The 25,342-nt window shown below is 39.8% G+C and overlaps 2 long non-coding RNA genes across 4 annotated transcripts; both read right to left on the reverse strand.

Moving 5' to 3' along the window:
* Positions 1-1,234: 1,234 nt before the first annotated feature.
* On the reverse strand, positions 1,235-25,286 carry LOC116588886. 3 transcript variants are annotated; one of them, XR_004285116.1, is made up of 3 exons: positions 25,051-25,285; positions 5,074-5,172; positions 1,235-1,527 (listed from the first exon to the last, which is right to left on the reverse strand). It is a non-coding gene; the product is annotated as an uncharacterized LOC116588886 (long non-coding RNA). The 3 variants fall into 3 exon arrangements; XR_004285117.1 differs by lacking the exons at positions 1,235-1,527; positions 5,074-5,172 and adding exons at positions 21,799-21,835; positions 22,575-22,751 and having other exon boundaries at positions 25,051-25,286; XR_004285115.1 differs by lacking the exons at positions 1,235-1,527; positions 5,074-5,172 and adding exons at positions 23,882-24,663; positions 24,756-24,827.
* On the reverse strand, positions 14,082-21,764 carry LOC116588887. Its single transcript, XR_004285118.1, has 3 exons — positions 21,737-21,764; positions 16,686-16,704; positions 14,082-14,182 (listed from the first exon to the last, which is right to left on the reverse strand). It is a non-coding gene; the product is annotated as an uncharacterized LOC116588887 (long non-coding RNA).
* Positions 25,287-25,342: the final 56 nt, after the last annotated feature.

Genomic DNA, 25,342 nt, shown 5'->3' on the forward strand with positions numbered 1-25,342 from the left:
ATCTCCACACAAGACCAGAGTCCAGACAGCCTTCCCCCAGGATCAATGTTAGGCTCTGCTTAATTGTGCTATGTTTGCTGACTGTACTCCCTAACCTCTGGGACTCTGGACCTTACCTGTCTCGACCTGTGGTTCTGTTCCATTTCTCCCTCACTTTAGTGATCTCTGTGGACTTGACTCCTTTCTGCTGGTATCTGCCAGATCCTGGGAAGTCCTATTTTCCTACCGCTTATCAAATGTGGCTTCAGAATTTCCATCATGGGGATTCTTACATGGGGTAGCCTCTTTGGAAGATGGTTAGGCATGACTCCTTTCTAGTGCAATTCTAGGGGCATCCCTACTTGGTATTTCACACAAGTGATACTTCTTGGAGCTATGGAACTTAGGGATTCTGAATTTCAGGAAATTGTTAGGAAGCTGAATTTCCCTAGCATTTTTTTTCTTTTTTACATATTTACTTGGAGTTGCTTGATGAGTAGGAGGCTAACGCTCTCCTCAAACACCTCTTGGTATCACCACTACCCAGGGGTGAAAATTGACCAGAGGTGAAAATAAAAGTGTGGAGAAAATTCGAAATCAAAGGTTGTGGCAGTTTGCAGTTACCATCAACACCTTCCAAAGGTTCAAGGGGTGACATAATGGAAGTGAGACTAAAATGAAAACTAGAGAAGGAGAGAAGAAAGAGAAAGAATTTTCCAGAGGCAATTCTGCAGATTCTTCTGTACAGACTCTTAATTCCTCTATACTCGTTCCAGAAAGGGGAGCCAGGTGGGTTAAAAGGCTTTTCTGGAATAGGAAAGCAGTATGGGGCCATGATTCAGTAACTCAAGTTCACATTATTTTCTCTCTTCTTTTCTTGTTTTAGATTTTAGAGACAGATAGAGCATGAACTGGGGGAGGGGTACAAGGAGAAGGAGACTCCCCATTGAGCAGGAAGCCTGAAGTGGGACTCAATCCCAGGACTCTGGGATCATGACCTGGGCTGAAGGCAGACGCTTAACTGACTGAGCCACCCAGGCACCCTCAAGTTCACATTCTAAGTCCTGTAGCTCCATTTACTGAATCCTGTGAAAACTGCTTCTCTTTCCTAGTCTCCTGGTCTGTCAAATGTAGTCAGTGACCCAGACCACCTCACAGATTGTTGGGAGGCTCAACTAGGATAATGATGTGAGAATGTAGTGAGGGATTTGGTTTGTAACAGATTTTAATTTTTGGTCTATCTAAAACCTCTGGGCTTCTCGGAATTTCCTCAAAAAATTTTAGGGAACCTGACAATCGTTTCAAATGCAACTTGTTTTTGTAAACTCTCCTTCTTCCTCCCACATATATCTGCACAGAGTGTCTGTAAAGTCCCGTTTTATAATGCCAGTGCCCCCAGGAGAAAGGCAGAGCTGACACTTCTTCAGGTAACATCTTCTTTGTCCATAAATGCTTCAGTTCTCCACAGGAATGGGATATGGGCTGGGCCTTTGTAGGGGAAGGAAAGATCACTTGGAGGCCAGAGTTCTGCATAGAAACTTTATAGACCTGAAAGCAGATAGTGGAAAAAAAAAATTTAGATTGCCTGAGGGGAAAATCCAGGCACGACCATCTTTCAACAATTTGGTTATACATACCAATTCCTACCCAAAGGGTTGGAATCGTTTATTTTCCTCCCTGTGATAGCTGTATGTCTTTGTAAGTGTGTATGTATAAATTGTGTTTAATCCAGTCCCTTAACTGACAAGCCACAAATGGATGGATTAGAGCTGGAATCTGAAGTTTTCCTGGAATCTGAGGTTTCAGTGTTTTATCAGCCTTCTGGTCACCCATGAGGAGTAAAATATGAAGGGACAGGAAAATATTGAATTTTCTCAGGAGGAAAGCTCAGACTCTGTCCTTTCTGTGGAGGAAGACTGGCCATCATTTGTGAGCTGTGTTTTTCAAGATCTTAATTTTTAGTCTTAATATTTATTATCCAAACACTGAGTAAATAGCTTTCCTCTTGCTGCTCTAATGCTTTTTAATAAAACTTTAAAAGAACTAAGGTATGATTATATCTAGTAAAGTGTGTGAAAATCTTAAGCTTTCAATGAACTGGAAATGGGCACCTGGGCCCATGTGATGAATTTTTATCCATATATAAACCTGCCTAACTCTAGATCAGGTTCCATTGAATGTTTCCAGCAACTGGGAAGGCTCTGTCATGGTTCCACCCAGGCTTGTCCTTCCTCCTCATCTTCCCAGATAATCAACAGTACAGCCTCTATCAGCAGAAATCTGTTTTGCCAATCTTATCAGTGCAATCAGAGAGAATATGCTGTATACACCTGTATATACCTTTCAACATTATGTCTGCACAATCCATCCATGTTGTTGCATATAGCAGGAGTACACGTCTGTATATAGAATCCCACTGTGTGCATAGCTCACACTTTGTCCTTCTTCCTGTTCATTGGCATTGGATGTTTCTGGTTTTTAGTGATTATGAATTGCACTGCTATGAGCATCCTTATATTTCTGTTAATGCACATACGTCTTCTCTTCCCTTTGTTATATACCCAGGAGAGAAATTGTTGGATCAGAGTGTAAGCATGGTTTAATTCCAATAGGTAAAGACAAACATTTTTTTAAAGTGGTTGTGCCCACATATTCCCACCACAAATACGTGAGAGTTCTAGTTGTTCCACAACCTTGCCAGTATTCAGTATTGCCATTTTAAAAAGAACTTGTGCCATCCAAAAAAAAAAAAAAAAAAAAGGAAACCCTAGGGCTGCCTGGTAGAGTGTGCAACTCTTGGTCTCAGAGTAGTGAGTTCAAGCCCTATGTTGGGCCTAGAATTTATTTTTTTTAAACATCAGAAAGAAATTGTACCATTCTAATGAGTATATAATCTCATTTGTGGGTTTTAATTTGTAAGAAGCATCTTAAAAGGTACAGGCTTATTGGAATTTTTTGATATTCCCTTTTGTGAATGCTTGTTTCAGTCTCTTACACATTTTACTATTGGGCTCTCTATCTTTTCCTTAATTATTTGTAAAATTTTTTATAATGTATATTTGGATTTGAGTCCATTATTGGATGCATGTATTGTGAATATATTTTTCCAGTCTGTGACTCATTTTTTTCACTCTCTTAATGGTGTCTTTCATAATTTTAACGTAGTTCATTTTATCAGTTACTTATTTTATGCTCGGTACTTTTTGTGTCCTATTTAAGAATCTTTTGTCTAGGGCACCTGGGTGGCTCAGTGGGTTAAGCCTCTGCCTTCAGTTCAAGTCATGATCTCAGGGTCCTGGGATTGAACCCCGAGTCAGGCTCTCTGCTCAGCAGGGAGCCTGCTATCCCCCCCACCTCGCTCTCTCTGCGTGCCTCTCTGCCTTATTGTGATCTCTCTCTCTATCAAATAAATAAAATCTTGTTTTTAAAAAAAAGAATCTTTTGTCTACTCCCACTTTTTTAAAAATAGAAAATCATACTTTTCAAAAGTAAATTATAAAAATATTAGAACAGATAAATTATCACAAAGAATAAAATAATCACCCAGAATGATACCATCCAGGGATATAACCTCTGTTAACAGTTTGGTACATGTTCTATTACTTATAAATGTTTATACATATAGGTTTTTGGTGTTTTTTCTAAAAAAGTGGGATTATACTGTGTTTATTTTTTAGTTAAACTTTTAACGCATATTTTATATAAACATCAATAAACACTCATCCTCATAACTTGTAATGATTATGTAATAACGCATCATATGAATCTGCCAGGCCTATTGTAAAGTTCACATAGTAATATGTGAACAAGCAATATCAATTACACTAAATGGAACTGTCTCAAGGACTGAGAATCATTTGAGACATCTACCAAGACAATGATATATAGTGTCAGAAATTCAGTCTTAGTTCTGCTGCTAACTCCATGGCCAGGGCCATAGTCACTCAACATCTCTCCACCTTGGAATTCTCCATGTTAGAGAGGTCAGAACACATATTTCATAAAGCTTTCTCCAGCTTTGAGTGTCTGGGGATTTACCCATCACAGGGGCTGTTGCAATGTGTCCTTTCCTTCTCTAGTATTTTGAGTGACTCACTTGTAATCCAAACGATCTATTACATCAGAGTAAACAAAAACCTTTGGGAACTGGGTGACAAGGTAGTCGTGTCCTTGGTGCAGAATGAATATAGGGGATATACATCACAGCTTTACCTAAAATCAGCTGTGGTTGTGTGATCCTAAGGGACTTCCCTGGAGAGGAGCTAAGAAATGAAACCTTTTTTTTTAATCAGAAGAGAGGTAGTTTACAGAGTTAAGGACTTTCAGGGGGGAAATCAGTGTTATGTTTAACTCTTCAAAATTGGGGATTTAAAAAGACACCAAAAGAGGTAAAAGCATTAAAGAACTTTTACTTAGATAGTTGAACAGAGGAAATACTATCAGATGAATTACACTTGGAAATCTCTTTGAATTACTGGAATGACAATTAGGAGTCTGATTTGGACAGCGAAGGTCAGAAAATAGAATTCTGGGTGGTGCTAGTTGTTTGCCACATCATGTAAACCGAGCATCTCTCTGAGCCTGTGGCCCCATCTACAAAATGAGGAAATGATCTCTTGTAAGCGTGTCAAGATGATTGGGTGACAGAAGTGACTTGAAGCATGTAAAGCCCTTTAGCCCATCTCAGCATATGGTGAGTATAATTTATTTTTTGTTTTGCAATTTCTAAAAATCAAGGTAAAATTTACTTTCCAAAAAATTCACCATTTTAAAGTGTAGAATTCAATGGCTTTTCATATGTTCATAAGGTTGTGCAACAACCACCACTATCTAATTCCAGAACTTTTCCATCACCTCAAAAATAAACCTTGTCCCCATTAGCAGATACTCTCCATGACCCCTTCCTCACAACCCCGGACAATTATGGATTTACCTATTCTGGACATTTCATAAAAATGGAATCTATAATCTGCTATCTTTTGTGATTGGATTTCATTAACATTAAGCATTCAAAATTATTGCTATTATTGTTGTTATTCCTATTTCCTATGACTTAAATAGCTTGAGAGCCAGATAACATAATGGATATGGAACCTTTTGTAAAGAAGAAGTGGCTCTGGAAATCTAAGGACTGACTTCTCCACTGAGGTATTCAGACTTTTGTGGGAATAGAGAGATCATCACAGGGACTTCCTAGAGGGAGAATAAAATCATAAAATTCAGAGGCATGACAGAACTGAAAATATCCTCTATAATCCAAAAATAAATTACCCGTTTGAAGAATGGTCAGCTAATTTTGTCCCTAAAGCATTTTGCTCACTCAGTTAAATTCTCTTTGCTGTGCGATTGCCACCACCAGTCCAACTCATCCACATCCAAACCTTTGCACCACACAATGTCCCGATGGGGAACTTAGAGGCAGGGCTGTGCAAGGTCTTGGGAGGAGGCTCTCTACCATCTTCCACAAGCCAGCTGTCCATAATAGTCTCTGACCCATTCCAGAGGGTTGGCGGAGGTCACTAACAGATCTGGAAGCAGATACCACCTTTGATTTCTGATCTTGCCTTAATTGTGCTCTGGTATAATACAGCAGAAGCTTGGAGCCCATTTTTACTTTATTTGTGTGGATTGTGACCTATTTGGGAATTTGCCCATTCAAATGGTCCTGCCTAAATGCAGATAGTAATTTAGCAACCCTCAAAACTCCCAGGATTGTTAGCTCAGACTCTAAATAAAAAGTTTCTTCACTCGTAGAGCTAATTATTCTGCTTTGCATTGCCGTCCAGAGAATTTCTTGAAGGTTTAAGGTCTCCAAAGAATCTTCTAGGAGTTTGTTGTTTGACGTCTCCTCCTCATGCCAGGTCACAGGTGACGGGGCCTTTGCTGTAGTGTTACCAGGTCACAGGTGACGTGGCCTTTACTGTAGTGTAGGTTGTTGTAGGGTCTATAGGTCCAGACTTTTGTCATGTGGTTTGGCAAGAAATGTAAGCATTTCCTACCAAGAGCCGAAGAAAGTTAGGAAAGATTGTTGAAATGCCTTTTCACTAACCTGTGTGTTGCTAGAGGGTTTTATCTCCCTGTTTGTCCCACCTTCCCTCTTATTTGAAAAAAAAATTTTTTTTGAGGGGCTCCTACCTGGCTCAGTCAGTAGACCATGTGACTCTTGATCTTAGGTTTGTGAGTTCAAGCCCCATTTTAGGGGTTGAATTTACTTTAAAAATTTTTAAAAATTTTTAAATTTTTAAAAACTTAAAAATTTTTAAAAATTTAAAATTTTTAAAAATTTAAAAAAATTTTTTGAAGTTTCTCAGGAAGCAGTATGGTTGTTAAGAGATAAGACTCTGAAGCCAGATTTCCTTCAAATTCTAGGATCACCACTTACACATGACTTTGGACAAGTTTTCTCCTCTGTATAATGGGGGTAATCACAGTAACTTTCTTACAGGTAGAAATGCTTATATTATTTAATACAGGTGAAGAACCTAACAGTGCCTATGACATAGTGCTATATATGTTTCTTGCTTATAAACATATCATATATATAGATAAAGAATAATATAACATCCAAACTTTTACACACAAATCCTAACATTATGATGTATTTACTTTAGATATTTTTATTTTTTAATTTTCTTTTTAAAGATTTTATTTAATTTTAATTTTTTTTTCAAGATTTTCTTTATTTAGGGGCACCTGGGTGGTTCAGTTGGTTAAGCGGCTGCCTTTGGCTCCAGTCATGATCCCAGAGTCCTGGGATTGAGGCCCGCATCAGGCTCCCTGCTCTGTGGGGAGTCTGCTTCTCCCTCTCCCTCTGCCTGCCGCTTCTCCAGCTTGTGCTCTCTGTCAAATAAATAAATAAAATCTTTTAAAAAATTATTTTATTTATTTATTTGAGAGAGAGAGAGAGAGAGAGAGAGCGCACACAAGCAGAGGGATCGGCAGACCTACGTGGGGTTTTATACTGGGATCCTAGGATCAGAACCTGAGCAAACGCAGAGGCTTACCCAACTGAGCCATCCAGGCACCCTTAAAGATTTTATTTTTAAATAAGGTCAACAACCAACCTGGGAGTAGAATTCAGAACTCCAGGATCAAGAGTCTTAAACTCTGCACACTGAACCAGCAAGGCGCCCCTAGATACTTTTTTTTTTTTTAAGATTTTATTTATTTATTTGACAGACAGAGATCACAAGTAGGCAGAGAGGCAGGCAGAGAGAGAGAGAGAGAGAGAGAGGGAAGCAGGCTTCCTGCGGAGCAGAGAGCCCGATGCGGGGCTCGATCCCAGGACCCTGAGATCATGACCAGAGCCGAAGGCAGCAGCCCAAACCACTGAGCCACCCAGGCGCCCCAGCCCCTAGATACTTTTAAAGATACAAAATATTACAGAAACAATTTACACACACCCACGTGTTGATCTCCCCTATTACAGTCCTTTCTTTTTCTGTCTTGAAATAACCATCTTCCTGAATTCATTACTTTTTATATGTTTTTTTTTAAGATTTTATTTATTTATTTGACAGAGAGACACACAGCGAGAGAGGGAACACAAGCAGAGGGAGTGGGAGAGGAAGAAGCAGGCTCCCCGCTGAGAAGGGAGCCGGATTTGGGGCTCGATCCCTGGACCCTGGGATTATGACATGAGCCGAAGGCAGATGCTTTGCGATGGAGCCACCCAGGTACCCCTCTTATACGTTTTTTTTTTTTAAACTTTGTTTACTTATTTATTCATTCCTTCATTTTTTTTTATTTTAAAGATTTTACTTATTTATTTGACAGAGAGAGATCACAAGCAGGCAGAGAGGCAGGCAGAGAGAGAGGAGGAAGCAGGCTCCCTGCTGAGCAGAGAGCCCGACGCGGGGCTCGATCCCAGGACCCCAAGATCATGACCTGAGCCGAAGGCAGCGGCTTAACCACTGAGCCACCCAGGCGCCCCTCATTCCTTCATTTTTAAGTGATCTCTACACACAATGTGGGACTTGAACTCATGACCCCGAGATCAAGAGTCACACGTTTTTCCAACTGAGCCAGCCAGGTGTTCCTACTTATTTTTAAAAGCTGGTATATATGATTCCATAAAGATTGTAAACTATTGTTTCACCTGTTTTTTTTTTTTAAGATTTTATTTATTTATTTGAGAGAGAGAGACAGTGAGAGAGAGCATGAGCGAGGAGAAGGTCAGAGGGAGAAGCAGACTCCCCATGCAGCTGGGAGCCGGATGCGGGACTCGATCCCAGGACTCCGGGATCATGACCTGAGCGGAAGGCAGTCGTCCAAGAAACTGAGCCACCCAGGCGTCCCAATTTCACCTGTTTTTATACCTTATAAAAATCGCATCATATTGTACAAATTCTTCCACCACTATATTTTCCTTCAACCTCACAGTTTTGAGATTTACCCATGTTGTGCATGTAACCAGTTCAGTCATTTTAATTGCTGTGGGTGTTTCATTTCATGATTATCTCACAATTGATTTATCCATTTCCCTGTTGATGGACATTAAGATTGCTTCCAATTTTTTGCTCTTGTAAACATTGTTGCAATGAACATTTTGTGTCTGTCTCCTTGCCACATATTTTCTAGGGCAAATACCTAGAAATGGACTTACTAGGATGTCAGGAAACCTGCCTCTTCCACTTTCCTAGACATTGTTAAATAGTGGTTGTGCTGAGGGGTTGTCCCTATTTTAACTTTCCCCATAGCAAATGAGTAATCATCTAGCTCAACACCCTTAGCAATACTAATTAAGTTTGTCAGTTTCTTCATCCATCAAAGGGAAAACAATATTATAGTATGTTTCTTAGAAGTATTCTATAAATGAAGGGCATATCTTATAGGAGGTTATTGGCAATACACCATGTGTTGGGCCTCAGGTTAAATGCTTTATATACATTCTCCTATTTGGGTTCTCTTACTGACTGTAGGAGGTAGACTATAAGATTTAGAAGGAGTAATTCATTTTTCCAACATCACATGGCTTGTAGGCGGCAGGGCTGGAATTTGAACTCAAGTGTGTCAAGCTTCAAAGCTCCTATGATTACCCCAATGCTGATTTGCATGCATAATCTTTAGGAATGGCATTAAATCAACTCTTCATGGTGGTGTTAAATTTCTGGTAGAATGCCTTCCAAGAATGAACAATCTGGAGAGATAATATGGCTGGCTACCATTTTAAGGTATTTTTCCCCCAAGCTTAAGTGTTGTATATTACGAATCATACAAGATTTTAATGTAAATCACAGAAGGTTTCCATATATATTGAGGGGGAAATGTCACCCATAATCTCATGACCACGCTTGACACTATATTGTCACTGTTCACACTCTAGTTGTTTTTAGTGAGTGTTTTTTAAAAGGAGGGTTTGTAGCCACCTTAGAGCTTGAAGTGATGACAACACCATGGATGAAAAGTTACCCATAACGAGTTATTTCTAAATGCCAGACATTTATGCTAAATTTTGCACATATGTTAATTCCTGTCTTTTTAAAAAAAATTTATTTATTTTTAGAGAGCAAGAGTGAGAGAGAGGGAGGGAGACGGAGAGTTGGGGGAAGGGGCAGAGGGAGAGGGAAAGAGAGAATCTCAAGCAGACTCCCTGCTGAGTGCAGAACCCCATGTGGGGCTCAATCTCATGACCCTGAGCTCATGGCCTGAGCCAAGAGTCAGATGCTCAACCAACTGAGCCACCCAGGCATCCCTGTCTGTTTTTCTTTTTAGTTGAAATGTAATTCAAATACCAGAAAATCCAGCTTTTTGAAGTGTTCAATTCTATCCTCTTAGGTGAGGAACTAAGAACTGAAACATTCTCCAATGTACATGAAAGTTACAGAGGCTCAATGTCAGTTTAAAGTCTGGCGCTTTGTTAACGGGAAAAGGGGGAGTAAGTGGTAGCTATAGCTAAAGCAAAATTAGCCCTAAGTTGATATATTGAAGCCTGGTAATATATATGTGACAGCTTATTGTATTATTGTTTCTACTTTTTACATATGTTTAAAATGTTTCCATAATAAGCAGCAAAAAAATTTTTGTAAAGGTCTAGCATTATGCTTTAATGACAGATCTTTGTATATTGTATTTAGGTATTGAATGAATTCAGGTCTCTGATGTGAAAAATCAACATGATACACTAACCTTATAAAGCATCTTTTAGTTTACAAAACATTTCCATATTTTATTTCATAAGTACCCTCTGATGTATTCTGTGCATGTGTTACCATCTCCATTTCAGAGGAAAGAAAAGGGAGGTTCAAAGCAGCAGATCTAGGATTTTTTTTTTTAAAGATTATTTATTTATTTATTTATTTGACAGAGAGAGATCACAAGTAGGCAGAGAGGCAGGCAGAGAGAGAGAGAGAGGAGGAAGCAGGCTCCCTGCTGAGCAGAGAGCCCGATGCGGGACTCGATCCCGGGACCCCGAGATCATGACCTGAGCCGAAGGCAGCAGCTTAACCCACTGAGCCACCCAGGTGCCCCCAGATCTAGGATTTTAACCCAATCCTTTTTTTTTTTTTTTTGGTAAGATTTATTTTTTTATTTATTTGACAGAGAGACACAGTGAAAGAAGGAACATAAGCAGGGGGAGTGGGAGAGGGAGAAGCGAGCTCCCCACTGAGCAGGGAGCCCACGGGGGAGGGGTTTGATCCCAGGAACCCCGGATCATGTCCCGATTGGAAGGCAGACGCTTAACAACTGAGCACCCAGGTGCCCCAAACCCAATCCTTTTTTTTTTTTTTTTAAAGACTTTATTTACTTAACAGAGATCACAAGTAGGCAGAGAGGCAGGCAGACAGAGGGGGAAGCAGTCTCCCCACTGAACAGAGAGCCCGATGCTGGGCTTGATCCCAAGACTCTGGGATCATGACACAAGCCGAAGGCAGAGGCATTAACCCACTAAGCTACCCAGGCACACCCCCAATCCTTTTTTTTAAAAAAAGATTTTATTTATTTATTTGAGAGAGAGAGAGAGAGAGAGAACATGAGGACAACTGGGGGAAGGGCAGAGAGAGAGGGAGAAGTAGGTTCCCCACTGAGCACAAAGCCAGATGTGGGGCTCAATTTTGATACATATTGCAACCAATCTCAGAAAGATTGTATGGGTTACATTTCCAAGCATCTGGTGATTTCTCTTTCTCTTTCTTCACCGATTCATAGTTGCTTTTCCTTGAGACAGATGTAATTCAAATATACCAGTGAAAATACAGTTGTTTGTGAACCTATAGTCAAGATCTACTATTGAGTGAACCATCAATAAACAATTAACCATTTGTTTAAAGTAATGATGTCCAAATTTTAGTGTTTGTAAGAATCACTTGGTGATTCCTGGGCTCTATCCCAGACACACTGACTCAGGTTCTAGAGACCTGAACCCAGGAATGGACATTTTTAAAAGAGTTCCCTTTCCCCATAGTGACTCTGATGTAAGTGGTGCAGGAAATTACACTTAAAGAGAAACATTGGCTTAGAATATACACAGGGAAAGATTGGGAGTTTGTTGGTTAGGGATCTTAGTACCTTTTGGTCATGTGAAGTCTGGTAAGAAATGAAAAATTCACTTTCTCTCTCAGACTCATTCATATCATTCTCTTTCTCTCTCTCTCTCTCTCACACACACACACACACACACACACACACACACACACATCATGCTTTTGCAGAGAAAACATTTTGCTTTGGCTGTCATGATCAGTTACAGAAGCACACTTATTTATATACTTCTTTGGGGCTATCAGTTTTGTTTTGTTTTGCTCTCTTTTCCAAGCAAACACTTCTGACATTCCTAATCATTTGAGCACCTGAAATTTACTTAATTCCCCTTTTCTGCAGAAACTGAGATCATCTTAAAAGTGGTCTCCTAGAGGCACCTGGGTGGCTCAGTTGGTGAAGCATCTGCCTTTGGCTCAGGTCATGATCCCAGAGTCCTGGATTCAAGCCCCACATTGGGTTCCTTGCTCAGCGGGGAGCCTGCTTCTCTCTGTTGTGCCTCTCCCACTTCCCTCTGCTTGTGCTCTGTCTCTCTGACAAATAAATAAATAAAATCTTAAAAAAAAAAAAAAGCTGTCTCTGAGGTTCTGGGTTGGGCAGGAGGCAGACTGAAGGAGGCCAGCAAATTCTTCCGTCTCTGAAGCAGGCCCTTGAGGTGCTCTCACACTTGGGTCATCATCGAGGCCCTCTAAGATTCAAATTAACATTTGAGGCACTTAACTTTCCAGGGAATGGTCACCTTTGCCCAGCTTCAGTATATGGCTTTTGTTGTTCCCCTTCAAAAATTTATTTTTAACACCAAGGCTTCTTTCTCACAGACCCTTCAGCTTTTGCAGGTGTGGTGGCTTGGCTGGGGTGTCATGAATGTGGCCCTCCTGGACAGTTCTGCCCCTGGGAAGTGGACGATGAGCAGAGGGCTGTGTCCCTGAGGCCTCGATCCTACCCAGATGCCTGCCTAAGGCCCACTGTGGGGGACCCTACTATCTAGAGTCCAGGTGCTGTCTGGCCGCCCAAAGACGCAATACTTACAGGCACCTATGCTGAGCAGTGTTTCATCTCTTCAGGGTCAAGTCTGTGAAGACAATGTATTCATCTTATAGGTAGTAAATCTCTGCTAGTGTGAAAGGACCCAATAAGTGTCTTTCAGCCTCTTAAGCAATATAGTCCATTCATTCACTGATATTTATTATTTATGCCAAATGTTTATCTCTACCTCAGGCCGTACACTAGCATGGAAACAAACACAAAGGGTCAGTTTTAAAGAAAAAAAAAACTTTATTGAGTTATAATTTACATACAATAAAATTCACCCATTTAAAGTGTATCATTTGAGGGGCACCTGGGTGGCTCAGTTGGTTAAACATCCAAGTCTTGATTTTGGCTCATGTCATAATCTCAGGGTCATGAGATTGAGTCCCACATCAGGCTCTGCACTCAGCGGGGAAGTCTGCTTGAGTTTCTCTCTCTCCCTCACCCTTTCTCCCTCTAATTAAAAAAAAAATTAAAGTGTATCATTTGATGACTTTTGACAAATGGATACACCCAACTAACCATCAAAGTAATTAAGATAGAAGATAATTCCATCAGTCCAATCCAAAAATTCTATTTATGCCCCTTTCCAGTCAATCCTTCACCATCCGTTCAAGTTTTCCTGCAACCCTAGGCCTTACTGGTCACCTTGCAATGCTCATAGCTTACTTTTGCCTCTCGAACTTCATATAAGTGAGATATGCAGTATGTAGTCATTTGTGACTGGCTTCTTTTGTTCAAAATAATATTTTGAAGATTCGTTCATGTTGTATGATCAATAGTTCATACCTTTTGATTGCTGAGTGTTATTCCATTGTATAGATATACCAGAATTTGTGTAGCCATTTTCCCGTTGATAAACATTTTTAGGTTATTTACATTATTTGAATACTAGAAATAGCTGTTATGAAAATTTATGTACAAGTATTTGTATGGGCATATCCTTTCATTAATTTCTTCCAATAATAAAAATTAGAAGTAGTCTGAGAGTCCATCAGTAGGAGACTGGTCAAGTAAAATACATTCCTAAATTGGAATAGTATATAACCATTAAAAATGATTATGTAAATGTATACTTATTGATGTGGAAAGCTATTTTCAACATACTGTGAATGAAAGGAGCAAGCTAGAGAGGCAGGTACAGTATGATATCACTGAGGGAAATTATATAAATGGAGAGTTATATGAAAGGTATATTTACTAAAATATTAATAATAGTATCTCTGAGTAATTGAATTTAGGGTGGGTTTTTTTTTTACTTTCTCCTTTATAATTTTCTATATTGCTTGATTTTATTGGCAATAAGCATGGACAAGACCTTGGAAAATAATGAAGCTATTAAAAAACAAATTAATGGGCGCCTGGGTGGCTCAGTGGGTTAAGCCGCTGCCTTCGGCTCAGGTCATGATCTCAGGGTCCTGGAATCGAGTCCCGCATTGGGCTCTCTGCTCAGCAGGGAGCCTGCTTCCCTCTCTCTCTCTGCCTGCCTCTCCATCTACTTGTGATTTCTCTCTGTCAAATAAATAAACAAAATCTTTAAAAAAAAAAAAAAACAAATTAATACAACCTGTTTTTCTTGAGAATGAGATGAGTGAACAGATGACTATGTTGAGAAATTGTAAGGTGTTATTACATAAATTTGAAAACATTAGTGTTAGTATTAGTATTCATTACCCCAATCTCTTCTGGCAGTATCCTAGAAATTATCAAAGAAACACAATTAGAAGCAGTAATAACAGCTCCGTAGAAACACAACCAGGTTGAACATGGAGAAAATGTAAACTCCCGAGAACTGAAAGAAATCTAGAGTAAAAGAGGGCTCAGGCTTCTTTTTAAGCTTTGGCCTTAAATCCTGGCTGTCCCCTTGGGTGCATTATTTAAACTCTCGCTCTCTATTTCCTTATCGGCAAAATGGGAAGAAGGATAATATTGATTTCATTTGGCTGTGAGGATTAAATGAGTCAAAGTACTTGAAATGCCAGACATTGGGCATATTGTAAGGGTTCATTAAATATTTGTTTCCTTTTTCTTCCTTTACTTTCTTACTGATAGCTTGGATGCAGATAGTAAGATGCTTTACACATTATGACCTGTTTGGAGAGAGTGAAAAGAGTGATTATAGTAAAGCAAAAAGAGTTGTGAGGCATGTTTGTTTGTTTGTTTTCATGAGAGAGATGTGAAAAGTTGGTGTTTACTTAGATGATGTCTTGGCTCTGGTAGATTAAAGGGGCCAAGAAAAGATGAAAGAAGAAAGACGATGGATGACAACTAATGATAACTACTTTCTTCTTGAAGTGTTTACAAACCATCAACTATCCTGACCTAGTATGCCTTGTAATTCCTTCTTAATATCACTGGCTTGGACTTTCCAACTTTCAAATCATTTTTGTGGACAAAGAGTATGGAAATAAAATCAGAGTTGAGTAGAAAAAGAAAGATGAAGGAAGGAAAGAGAAAGAAGAAGGAGGAGGAGACGAAGGAGCAGAAGAAATGAAAGAACTAAGAAGAAGCAGTAGCAGCAGCAGCTACCACAGAAGGAGGAGGAGGAGGAGGAGGAGGAGGAGGAGGAGGAGGAGGAAGAGGAGGAGGAGGAGGGGGAGGGGGAGGAGGAAGCTGCCACAGAAGAAGAAGAAGAGGGGAGGAGGAGAAGAAAAGAATGGACTACTTCTGGTTGTATCTAGGTCAAGGGACTGGGGGACATGAGATAAAGACAATCAGGTTTTCTTTCACATTGTCCCATTCACCACTGTAAGAAAAAAGAGACCCAGGGCATCAGATGCTCTCTCCAGAAGAAAAGATAGTGCAATAGGTTGATGCCTACTATTTTTGTATCTCTTGAGTAGGGAAACAGGGTAGAGGAACTGGAAAAACCAAATGTGGGGGATCTGGTTCTTTCCCATCATGCTTTGGGTGGATGTTGAAAGCAGGGGTACTGCTCACTGTAGTAGGCTGTTCTTCAACCCCACCCATTCACTTCCCAGAGGAAATGCCCCTCAAGTACCCCTTAGATTTTACTTAGATTAGATTTTACTTCCTTTACCTGGATTCACTTCTAGGTATATTTCTGTGAGTAGAATAGAAAACAAGAGGCAATAAAGAGGACAGTCTGGGTCTCATAGTTGCTAAAAGTCTCCCAAATGCACGTAAAGGAATTAAGTTGGATTCTTATTTTACAACATGTGAAAATGAACTCAAAATGGATTAAAGACCTAAAGGTAAAACTGAAACTATATAACTCCTGGAAGAAAACATGGGGGGAAAAAACTTCATGACATTGGACCTGGCAATGCCTTCTTGGATATGACACCAAAAGCGCAGGTAAGAAAGCAAAAATAGACAAATGGGATAACATCAAACTTAAAACTTTTGTGCATCCCAAAAAGATATTGTATGATCCCACCTATATGAAGTATCTAGAAATTAACAGACACAGAAAGTAGAAGAGTGGTTTCCAGGGGCTGGGAAGAGGGGGGAAAGGGGAGTTGTAACAGCGTTACAGTTGTACAAGATGAAAAAGTTCTAGGGATTGGCTGCACAACAGTGTGATTATGCTTAATACTGCTGAACTGTACACTTAAAAATAGTTAAGACCATAAATTTTGCTATCTATTTTAAAAATCACACTTAAAAGAACAAATAAACATCTAAATTACTTTTGTTTTAGGGGCGCCTGGGTGGCTTAGTCATTAAGGGTCTGCCTTCGGCTCAGGTCATGATCCGAGAGTCCTGGGATTGAGCCCCACATGGGGTTCCCTGATCAGCAGGAGGTCTGCTTCTCCCTCTCCCACCCCCCTGCTTGTGTTCCCTCTCTTGCTGTGTCTCTCTCTGTCAAATAAATAAAATCTTAAATCTTAAAATAAAATCTTAAAATAAACTAAGTTAAAAAAAATAAATAAATGACTTTGTTGTAATGTGTCCCATCTCTAGCCTGTTAGCTAAATCCTGTAGAAAATCATCCAGGGCCTGGGTAAGGACTTCTTGAAGACCTGTCTGGGCATCCCAGCCCACCCTTGACTCCCCCCTCCTCCTAAGTCCTACTCAGTCTTTGTCTACTGCTCATTTGGCACTTGAGCACATGCTGCTTTGTATGGTTAGATACTTTTATATAGTTATTTATAGAAATGTATGTCCTTGTATGTATGTATGTCCTCCCCCATTGCCATATAAAACCTTATTATTTAACAAGCACTTATGTTTACCTCTTTGGAACTTCCAGTCCTGGGGAAAAAGCACAGAATGTAAGTTTTGGTTCATGGTTATGTTTATGCAAATACTAATTGTAGCTGTAGGTTAAATTCCAAATAATTTTCTCTTTTGTTGTTTCACTATTTTGTTCCACTTCAGTGATCTTTTTGCAGCATTCTCTGAATGGAAATGAGTAAACTGAGGTCTATAGAGAAGCCCAGTAATTTGTTGATGGTCACATAGCACAAGGATGAAGCGATCTCTCTGGACCATTGTCCCTAACTCAGCCTTGCTGACAGTAAGTCAGCAAACATTTGCTTGCTCAACTGGATAGCTCTTTGGATGGTTAGCTACTTCCTAGGTTTTGCAGCTTGCAAATTTAAGGCAGCTGACATGGAGAAGAGAATGTCAAGAGCTGAAATGAACTCATGTGGGATTTTTTAGAAAAGATTTTATTTCTTTGAGCAGGGAGCCTGATGCGGGGCTTGATCCCAGGACCCTCGGATCATGACCTGAGCAGAGGGCAGTCACCTGACTGAGGTACCCAGGCATCTCCAAATGAACTCATGTTTGACAAGCTCCCTGGTCACCCAGTTTTCTTTTCTTCAAAATGAAGTGTCCCTTTATGTTTTATGAAGTGGTCATTTTATTAAAAATCTGAAAATACAGATAAAAATGTAAAAAATATCCATCATTCCCTACACTCAGAGATTGTCATCATAATACCTTGAAGCATATCCTTCCAGACATTTCTTACACTCATTCATGCATCTGTTAGAAATTGGAGCATAGGTAATACTGTTTTCTTATAGCTTTTATCATTTAAGAATATATTGCAAACATCTTTTTATGTTAGCCGAGATAATGGATTCATCAATTAAACACCAAAGTTGAGGGGTGCCTGGGTGGCTCAGTGGGTTAAAGCCTCTGCCTTTGACTCAGGTCATCATCTCAGGGTACTGGGATTGGGCCCCACATCATGCTCTCTGCTCGGCAGGGAGCCTGCTTCCCCCTCTCTCTCTGCCTGCCTCTGCCTATTTGTGATTTCTCTCTCTATGTCAAATAAATAAATAAAACCTTTAAAAAAAACAAACCAAAGTTGACCTTTTTATTTCTTTAAATACAAAAAAGTACAGAAAGAATTAAAATTATTATCAATAATTCTCTATTAATATTTCCAATATTTGGCTATTTGGTTGGGTTTATACAGTGTACTAATTCTACAAGCTGCTTTTTTCATCTAATATAGTATAGGCAGGTTTCATGGTAAAATTTCTTCAAATACATGCTTATTGTCAAAACTTCAGAGAATACAGAAAAATGTAGAAAGAAAAACAGAAATCTCCTGAAATTTTTCTGTGTGATACAATCAGTTGTAATATTTCAATGTATTTCTTTCAGTTGTTTTACTGTGCTTACTAAAATGAGTTATACCTACATTTAAAAAAACAGGATTATATTGTATTTACAGTTTTGAAGCAGTTTTTATTTATTTATTTTTAAAGATTCTATTTATTTATTTGAGAGACAGAGAGAGCACATGGGGCCGGGGTGGAGGCAGAGGGAGAGGGAGAAGCAGACTCCCTGCTAAGCAAGGAGCCAGATGCGGGGCTCAATCCCAGGACCCTAGGATCATGAGCTGAAGGCAGACGCTTAACCAACTGAACCACCCAGGTGACTCTAATGTAAGGAGTTCTAAAAATATCATTAAATGTTCCTCAAAAATGCGTTTTCAAAGAGCTACATAAAATTCTACCTTACCAACATAAATTAATTTTAGAATGTTATTTAAAAGAGTTCTATCTTTTAAAAATGACTATATGCTCAGTGCAAAAATTCAAGCAATACAGAAATTTAACATTAAATATGAACATTCCCATAAACTGGATTGCTAGAGTTAGCAAATAAAAATACAGGATACCCAGTCAATGTTTGTGACATACTTATATTTTAAAAATTGCTTACCTGAAATTCAAATCTAACTGGATATCCAGTTTTTTTAAAAAAAGATTTTATTTATTTATTTGGCAGAGAGATTACAAGTAGGCAGAAAGGCAGGCAGAGAGAGAGAGAGAGAGAAGCAGGCTCCCTGCTGAGCAGAGAGCCCAATGCAGGGCTTGATCCCAAGACCCTGAGTTCATGACCTAGGCGGAAGGCAGAGGCTTAACCCACTGAGCCACCCAGGGTCCCCAGGATATCTGGTTTTTATGTGGCACCCTACCATAAGCCCACCTTCCTTAACTGTTGGTGTATATTTCCCCAGATATTTTGTTATGCATATATTCCACATACAACAAAAACATAAACACTCACTATGCTTTCAAGTAAATACAAAAGAGATCATAGTGTGTGTGTGTGTGTGTGTGTGTGTGTGTATATATATATATATATATATATATATATATAGTTCCATAGCTCACTTTTTAAAAAAATACTCAGTCTTCTACATCTTGTCATATTAGTTCATATAGACCTATTTCATTTTTATTTTATTTATTTTTAAAATTTCTTTTCAGCATAACAGAATTCATTGTTTTTGCACCACACCCAGTGCTCCATGCAATACGTGCCCTCCTTAATACCAGCACCTGGCTCCCCCAACCTCCCATCTCCCGCCCCTTCAAAACGCTCAGATTGTTTTTCAGATTTTATTTATTTATCTGAGATAGAGAGAGTGGGAGAGAGAGCCCCCAGCAGGCAGAGGGAGAGGGAGAAGCAGACTCCCCACTGAGCAGGGAGCCTCATGTGAGGGCCCAATCCCAGGACCCCAGAATCATGACCTGAGCCAAAGGCAGTCACTTAAGTGAGTGAACTATCTGGGTGTCCCCTATTTCATTTTGTAAATGGTGGTGTAGTATTCTATAGCATAAATATAGTATAATTGAATCAAAGCTCTATGTTTGGTCATTACACTATTTTCAATTTTCCAGCATTACAAATCTGTACTGATCATCCTTCTACATCTATCTTCAGCCATCTTTTTTAGCCATCTGTGTGAAATCTAAGATACAAGGTGCACATTTAAAATTTTAACAGCCACTGCCAAAATGCCCTCCAAAAAGGTTTCTACCAATCTGCAATCCTATCAAAATTGTATGAAATTGCCTTTTTCTTCACACTTTGTACAATCCTGGCTATGGTCGATCTTTGCCAAACTTACAGGTAGAAATGATATTGTACTGTTGTTCTAATTTGCATTTCTTGATTACTCACAGTATTCAAAATATTTTTACACATTTATACACCATTTATAATTTTGCTTATCAGTTGCCCTTCATGTCCTTTACCAATTTTTTTCCTTTAGATTTTTTCCTTGTTGATCTTAATAGCTTTTTATTTACTAAGTGATGATATTAATACTCTGTCCTGTGTGTTACAAATATTGTCCTTGAATTATGTTCGTCTTTTGACCATGCTTATGGTGTTTTTTAATTTTATTTTTTAACTTTTACAGCAAAGAAGTTTTACATGTTTTGTACAAGCGAAACTATCAGTCTTTTCTTGATTTGATAATTGGAGATTTCTTCTCTCTAACATTATTAAAATATTCAAGTTTCTTTCTAATTCCTTACTTTTTTTGGTCACAGATTCATGTAAAATCATACTGGTGAAAAGAATGAATCAAATCTCTTGCCCACATTTTTTTTTTTTTCAACAGTTGCCCTATTGGTGGACATCTGGTCTATTTCCAACTTTTTATTATTATATGTATTATATTTCTTTCTTTTTTCTCTTTTTTTAGATTTTCTTTATTTGTCAGGGAGAGAGAGAGGGAGAGAGAGTGAGCACAGGCAGACAGAATGGCAGGCAGAGGCAGAGGGAGAAGCAGGCTACCTGCTGAGCAAGGAGCCCGATGTGGGACTCGATCCCAGGATGCTGGGATCATGACCTGAGCCGAAGGCAGCTGCTTAACCAACTGAGCTTACTTGGGGGATTTGGGAGCTAGTATATATAAATATTATTAAGGTAACTCATATCAACTCATCTAAATGGACATCTACTCACCTTCAGAAAAATTAAAATAATTTACATTCCCAGAAGCAGTGCTGTTTGAGACAACCTGTTTCTCCATACTTTTGCCAACAAAAGCCGTTATGTTATAAAGTGTTGACAATCTGATTAGGAAAAAGTGATGCCTTATTATTGTTTTAATCCATTTCTTTAACTATGAGTAGCATAATTACATTTTTTAATATGTTTATTGGCCATTTGTATTTCTTCTTTTGTGAATTGCTTTTTTGTGTCCCATTTTTTTTTTTTCCTACAGGAGTTTTCATTATTTCTTTTAATGATTTATTTATTTATTTTAGAGAGAGAAAGAGAGCATGCATGAATGGTTGGGGGGGGGGTGAGGGGAGTAGGAGCACAGGGAGTCGGATAGGCAGAGAGAGAATCTTAAGCAGTTCACAGCTGAGCACGGAAACTACTAGGATCTCACCAACCTGACACCATGACCTGACCTGAGCTGAAATCAAGAGTTGGATGCTTAACTGATTGAGTCACCCAGGTGGCCCCATTATTTTTTTAACGTTTATTCTTTCTTTCTTTCTTTCTTTCTTTTTAAAGATTTTTCATTTATTTACTTGACACAGAGAGAGGTCACAAGTAGGCAGAGAGGCAGGCAGAGAGAGAGGGGGAAGCAGGCTCCCTGCTGAGCAGAGAGCCCGATGTGGGGCTTGATCCCAGGACCCAGGGATGATGACCTGAGCTGACGGCAGAGGCTTTAACCCACTGAGCCACCCAGGCACCCTCTTTTTTTTTTTTTTAAGCAATCTCTATGTCCAGTGTAAGGCTTGCACTCATGATCCTGAGATCAGGAGTTGCATGTTCCACCAACTGAGCCCCCAAGTTTTCATTATTTTTAAGAGAAGGATGCCCATCCCTATCTAGAAATCAAATACTGTATTTATATTATTTATTCTTAATTTTTTAAAAATAACTTGATTGTTTTTTACTTCATCTAAGAGATAATGTATTTCTTTTTAAAGATCTTATTTATTCATTTGAGAGAGAAGAGAGTAAGAAAGAGCATGAGAGGGAGAAGTCAAGGGAGAAGCAGACTCACCATGGGGCTGGGAGCCCGGTGCAGGACTTGATCCCAGCGCTCTGGGATCATGACCTGAGGCAAAGGCAGTTGCTTAACCAGCTGAGCCACCCAGGCGCCCTAAGAGATAATGTATTTTTAAAGGAATGTGGAGAATCTCATGGAATCTAAGGGAAGCTGAATAACCAAAACTCAGGATGATAGGAACTTCTCTCTCCCAAGTCTTCAAGTCTCTCATCTTTGTTTCTGTTTTTCTGTTTCTCTCTTTCTGCAGATGGACATTATCTCATTTTCATGGGTGCCCTACAAAGATGGTCCCTTTTCTGTATTTCTATCATTCACTTCCAAATAAACAGCCTAGGCCTGTTCCAGAAAATAATTTCAGTTCAGTTCCAAATTCCTGGGAGAGGGAATCTGATTGGTTGATCTTAAGTCAAGCATCTCCCTCTTGTCCAATCAAGGGGGCTAAAGGACAAGGCCATGTAGGGCAGATACACTGTTAGAGGCCACAAAGAGGGTCATTAATGGTTTGCAGAAAAGGAAGTCATCGCAGTTTGGATATATATACCCCAAAGATTTCTACTACAAGTTGCTGCTATCATATCTATTTGGCCTCTGTTCTCTTAATCAGTTATGTTGTAGTATGATAGTACTATCTGGTCTTGGCAATTCTGAATCTTAAGGACTTAGCGATCTGGAGGCAATCTCAGCTGCCCTGGTAAGATGAATCACTTTTGGGCTAGACAGTGATAAAATGGCTTAACTCCTTTAAGAAACTTTAAAACTGACTTGGTCTGGAGATTTGGGAGTCATTTAAATATCTTATATGAGATCACCAGCCCAAGAAATTCAGACTTACACTGGCTGGTATTGGGCATATTCCAAGCAGTAGCATCTCCAGGTATAGATCCTGACACTGTTCTAAGATATGACCTAGAAGCCCTTTTGGAATATTGCCATCAGCTTTTCTTCCTCAGGGTGGTGCTCAGCAATTTGTCCCATTGTCTCTCACCCGGTCCTTCTCCATGTCTTCTACCTAACAAAACAAAGCTGCACAGCCATTACAACAGAACCATGTGTGTTAATAATCTCTCAGATTCAAGTGGAAACTCACATTTCTGTGAATGTCCTGATTGGGCAACACTTCATTTTCTCCATTTCATACCCCATCCCATGAGAGAATCATTCAATGGAGGACAGAGAGGTTGGTTCTTCCTTCATACCTAATGTGCTGGCCACCTTGGTCAGTGCTTTTGCAGTGGATTGGAATGGTTGGTTCTTTATTGTGGGTGACTGTGCCAAGAATTACAGATGTTTAGCATCCTTGGTCCTCAAGACATTCATGACTGGGGTACCACTTCCAATCTTATGAGATCCAAAATACCCCCATAGTGCTTTAGAATTCACTTGAGGAGTTGTTGCACTCCTTTGAGATAACTTCTGCCATGAACGAAAGTTCTGAGCCACTTCCGTCTCTTATTTGCAAGGATCTCTTTATATTATGTGGGCTGTTTGTGTGTGAGCTAGTACACCCCTAGTACTGCATGGGGTTGGCCAAAAGTTATTTCTCTTAGGTTGGCATTCTAATGGAGTTGTTGGGTTCCAATAACGTTTTCTTCTTTTGGATTCTTGGTCAACACAACTTTAGTCCATGGGTATTTGAAGTTAATTTAATTTTAGTGAATAGACTAAAATAAATTTCTGACTATTTTGTACATAAGGCCAAAATGAACTCAAAGCATAAAGGGAGTTGTAGCAGGATATAGTGGAGAGAGTGGTAGACTGGGTGTTTAGAGATCCCTTACTAGCTGTGTAATCTTGGGTGAATCAGTTTTTCTCCCTTGGTTTCAATTTCTTCATCTGTAAAATGGGGAGGCTGGGCTAGACAGTCTCAGTTTCTTTCAAGTCTAATACTAGGATTTTTTATAATCTGTGTCCCCATTCCATCATCTATAAGATTGCAACAACAGTGTTCACCTCTGAGAGAGACAGAATTTTCCTTAATATTGGTAAAATACTGCAACATTGTGGCCACCCAAAAACTGGGCCCGAGCAGTGATCTAAGCTTTCACACAGGCGTTTGAGGCCCAAGACCAGTTTCTTATAAAATGTTAATAACTACTGTAGAGTATGAGTTTTTAAGTATTATACCTGTATGCTGTTACAGTTGTCTCCCCTAAGATAATCATATTGGAGGGGGAAAAAAATCACTGGAGAAGAGAAAGTGTACATATTTAATATTTTAATAGAGGACCAGGAAGGGAAATGAAGAAGAAGGGGAACCAGGTGAAGAAGTGGCCTGGGCTACTAGTACCATTGTCTAATCCCATAGTCATCTTGTGTTTGTGGCCATGGTAGTTATTTCTTGAAGTGTTTTTTATGGAGTAGGCACTGTACTGAGCTCACATATTTTATCTCATTTAACTCTCACAGCAATCCTATCCAGGTAGGCACTGTGATTATCAATAATTGGCCAGAATGAGAATTTGAATCCTAAATGTGAGTGACCCAGAACCCAGGCTTTTAAAGCCATTCTATTTTACTAAGTCTTGTTTGGTACTGGGACAGGAGGCAAAATGCTTTCTCTTTCTAAAACCTCCTTGCAACCCAGACAGTTACTCTAGTGCTGTCTCCTGTTGAAATTGTTACGCAAAACAAAGCCCATTAGGGATCTGAAAGGTGGGTTCAAGTTTTACTGTTCTATATTTTTGGACAAGACATCAAAGCTTTTTGGATCTCACTTTACTTACTTGTAAAACAGAGAGCTACTTGAAGAGAGAAGGACATATCTTACTCATCTTTTGCCCTTTTAGATGTAGCGGTGTTGAGCAAATAGGAATGCAAGGGGGTAGACAAGATGGTCTCTTTGCTGCGTTTCTCATTCTTTGATCTTGGAACAGGGCCTTGACCAGGCAGGTATATCACAATGCACAGCAATATTTTTCTTTCTATTTTAAAAACAGAACAAGGCATGCTAAATTCTCGTGACTTATCATTTATCTTGAGAGGGTTGGTCTTGACAGAATGGGTGGGAGATTACGTGTGTTGCTGTCTGGATCTGGGATTGATGTTCGTATCCAGGCCTCCTTTACTTTCCAGAGACTTGATCCTACTGTTGCATAACAGAAACAGAAATTGTAGTAACCACTACGAAGGGCGGCTGGGAACCAAGGATTCACAGCACTATCGATCCAGGAAAGCAGCTCTTTAAAACTTACGCAACCAAGCCCTTCCAGGGCGAGGGGCAAACCCCTGGCCAAGAAGACTGTGTCCTGCGTGCACTTTGATACTTGACCTTGCCCTAGTCTCTTTTCTTCCCAGACTTGTTTCCTCACCTGCAAAATGGTGGAGTTGCTGTAAACGGAGTTCCCGGAGCCTCTCCCCAGACGCCGAGCTTTAACTCCTCCCCTTGAGTGTGGGGGCGGGGCGAGGAGAAGGTCAGGCCAGGAGTCACCCCCAACCACGGGGCGGTCCCTTCCCTTCTTCCCACTGCCCACCCCGTCGCTCCACCGCGGTGAGGTCACGCGGGGGACGTCACGGGGTTGTGACGCCACTGAGGGGCGGGGCTCCCGGAGAGGAAGGGGCGGGGTACAGGCGGGCGGCGCTTGCGCAGTGGGCGCGGCGCGG

The sequence above is a fragment of the Mustela erminea genome, chromosome 4, assembly GCF_009829155.1.
Source record: "Mustela erminea isolate mMusErm1 chromosome 4, mMusErm1.Pri, whole genome shotgun sequence".
Classification (NCBI taxonomy): Eukaryota; Metazoa; Chordata; class Mammalia; order Carnivora; family Mustelidae; genus Mustela; species Mustela erminea.